The 3,206-nt window shown below is 35.2% G+C and overlaps 1 pseudogene; it reads right to left on the bottom strand.

The window, feature by feature from the left end:
• Positions 1-1,258: 1,258 nt before the first annotated feature.
• LOC102737927 (trafficking protein particle complex subunit 13 pseudogene) lies at positions 1,259-2,102 on the bottom strand (annotated as a pseudogene).
• Positions 2,103-3,206: the final 1,104 nt, after the last annotated feature.

The raw sequence follows: 3,206 nt of genomic DNA, 5'->3' as shown, positions 1-3,206 counted from the left end.
AGAGAATGGGGTCAAAATTAGTAAACGTATTATTTACACAGGTGTGGCCAGAGAGTCAAAAAAAACTGGAGATAGATAAAACAGTAACCAAAAGCTAATAATACCAGAAAGTCCATTGCTACTCTTGAGCCTAAAGGAGCAAATGGGGGGAGCTTATAATTTCTGTCACTTCTATGCATAATACATTCATGAATTGCTTCCACACTAAGAAATTAGTGTTTAAGCATTAAAAGAAAAGAATGTGGTAGGTAGTGACTCAAGGAAAATATCATCATTGCAGTATGGATCTTTTATTTTCAAAAGTTAATGATTAGCTAATGTCTGAGATTATTTTATTTTTCTAAAGAAAAAACTGATATGTGAGTAAAAGATAGGTTAATTTTTTTAAGATACCAATAAAATTTTTTATTACACATCTCTTTATCATAACAGCCTTGACCATAATTAAGAGATCTGTGTTTTGTGTTTTGTGGTAGACAGAGGTGGGAACAAATCCCTGTCTTGCACTTACTAAAGTGACCATTTTGGTTCAGAGTTCCAGGCATCATCCTTAAATTTGCAAACCTATTAAATCTACTTAAGAAAGGAAGTGGCACATTTTAAGTGTGTGTGTATAAAGAAGGCTGATTTTTGGCTTGGAATAAAAAGGAAAAACCATTACACTAATTGTTAAGAACCAACTGTCTAATCCAAGTAGTACTCACAAGGGCCCCTGCAGGGATAAGAACTGATGATAACAGTTCATAAAATTTTACCAAGACAAGTAAATGAAAAAGAGCCAGTTCAGTGTGTCACATAAATGTAGGCTCTGATAAATTTGGGATACTATTTAAAAAGATTGTCTTTTAAAAGTAGCAGATGTCAACATGTTTAAATAATGAGAGTCATCCTGAATTATATTAAGCACTGTCATTGATAGTTACTTCTCTTGACTGAAAAGGAGAGAGGAAAAAAATAAAATAGGGTAAGTTGAAATCTTGACAAGTAAGCCATAATAATTATTTAAATTATCAATATACCACTAAGATTTTATATTCTCAATACCAGATTTACTAAAACAAGAAGTGTTAGAGAGTATTTAATATAAGATGAAAATCAATACATTTTTTTTGAAATCAACAAATGGTTATCACAGGCATTCACAGTCTCAAAGGAATTAAATGAAAATCATCTGTAAGTTTGCTAGTAGTTGATCATTCTGATGCCAACAAATGTATGTAAAACTTCTTTAGGGAAAGCATAACACTAGAAATTTTCTTCAGTTTTTCATTTTAACTATGGAAGGTATTACATAGACCTTTGCAAGGTCATCACAGACATATGTTTTTTTTAATACTTTGTCTATTATCTGTAGGCCAGAGACAACTTGCAGGCCCAGTTTTAAGGACAGTAGTGTCAGGGTGAAGCAGAGAGATGAACTTGGGGGCAGCTTTCCAAGATACTTTCCTGAACTTCCACACCAACGAATAGAATCTGTATCACACATCCTCAAAACCAATTTCATTTTCCTATTACTGCAGTTTGTTATCTTACAGATAATATGAAAAGGCTCTTCTAGAATTACAGTATCTGGGATTGTTTCCAAAGACAGCCTCATGTTTCCATAACGTGGAGCCTTTCTTTCAAGCTGGATTGTCTGTAGCATTGCCATTTCACCTAGATTTCTCTTCCACACTATATCCAATGTTCCCATTTCTGTTAGGCTCCTAATGATACCAGCTTTCTCTGAAAATTCCGGTTTAAGCTTAAGGTAGTATAAATACTGGCGTCCTTCCATTGACTGCAAAAATGTTCTTGTTCCAAAGGTACACTCATCTTCACCAGCCCAACTGACTGTATTTAATTCTGCCCCAGTGTATATTTCAGGTGGTTTTAAAGAAACCTTTTGTATAAAGACAGTTGAAGATGAAACATTCTGAATTTGGACTTCAAGAAATAATTCACTCATCTCTGAATTATAAAACTTAGTTTTAACTTCCAATGGTGGGAGGAAAGAAAATAAGCACAGTTTACTAAAAAACATCTTTCCTCCACACTGTGTTGTACAGAACTGAACCTACAGGTATGACTCTTCCAATGTCCTTATTTTGTCATGAATGACATCATCAATACAACAATTGGATGTATGTTCTGCCATGGTAGCCATGAAGACCAAAAGATGTAAAGGCTGAATGCTTGTCTGAAGATCAGGATTTTCTTTTTTTTTAATTTTTAAAATTTAAAAAATTTTTATTATTTTTTATTATGTCACCATACAGTACTTAATTAATTTTTACTGTAGTGTTCTATGATTCATTGTTTGTGTATAACACCCAGTGCTCCTTGCAATATGTGCCCTCCTTAATACCCATCACTGGGCTAACCCATCCCCCACCCTCTCCCTTCTGAAACCCTCAGATTGTTTCCCAGAGTCCATAGTCTCTCACAGTTCATCTCCCACTCTGATTTCCCCCTCTTCATTTTTCCCTTCCTTCTCCTAATGTCCTCCATGCTATTTCTTATGTTCCACATATAAGCGAAACCTTATGATAATTGTCTTTCTCTGCTTGACTTATTTCACTTAGCATAATCCCCTCCAGTTCCATCCATGTCGATGCAAATGGTGGGTATTCATCCTTTCTGATGGCTGAGTAATATTCCATTGTATATATGGACCACATATTCTTTATCCATTTATCTGTTGAAGGACATCTCGGCTCTTTCCACAGTTTGGCTATTGTGGATACTGCTGCTATGAACAATGGGGTGAATGTGACCCTTCTTTTCACTACCTCTGTATATTTGGTGTAAATATACAGTAGTGCAATTGCTGGGTCATAGGATAGCTCTATTTTTAACTTCTTGAGGAACCTCCATACTCTTCCAAAGTGGCTGTACCTACTTGCATTTCTACCAACAGTGTAAGCATTGTGGTCTGAGAATATGCAGGGAATAATTTCAGTCTTTTGGTATCGATTGAGACTTGATTTGTGACCCAGTATGTGGTCTATTCTGGAGAAAGTTCCATGTGTGCTCGAGAAGAATGAGTATTCTGTTGTTTTAGGGTGGAATGTTCTGTATATGTGTATGAAGTCCATCTGGTCCAGTGTGTCATTCAAAGCTCTTGTTTCTTTGTTGATTTTCTGCTTAGATGATCTGTCTATTGCTGAGAGTGGACTGTTGAGGTCTCCAGACTATTCAAATATTATTATCAATATGTTTCTTTA

The sequence above is a fragment of the Leptonychotes weddellii genome, chromosome X (genome assembly GCF_054177405.1).
Source record: "Leptonychotes weddellii isolate Sample4059 chromosome X, ASM5417740v2, whole genome shotgun sequence".
NCBI classification, from domain to species: Eukaryota; Metazoa; Chordata; class Mammalia; order Carnivora; family Phocidae; genus Leptonychotes; species Leptonychotes weddellii.
The sequence above is the reverse complement of the archived record's forward strand: the minus strand, read 5'-3'. Positions and strand labels throughout refer to the sequence as shown.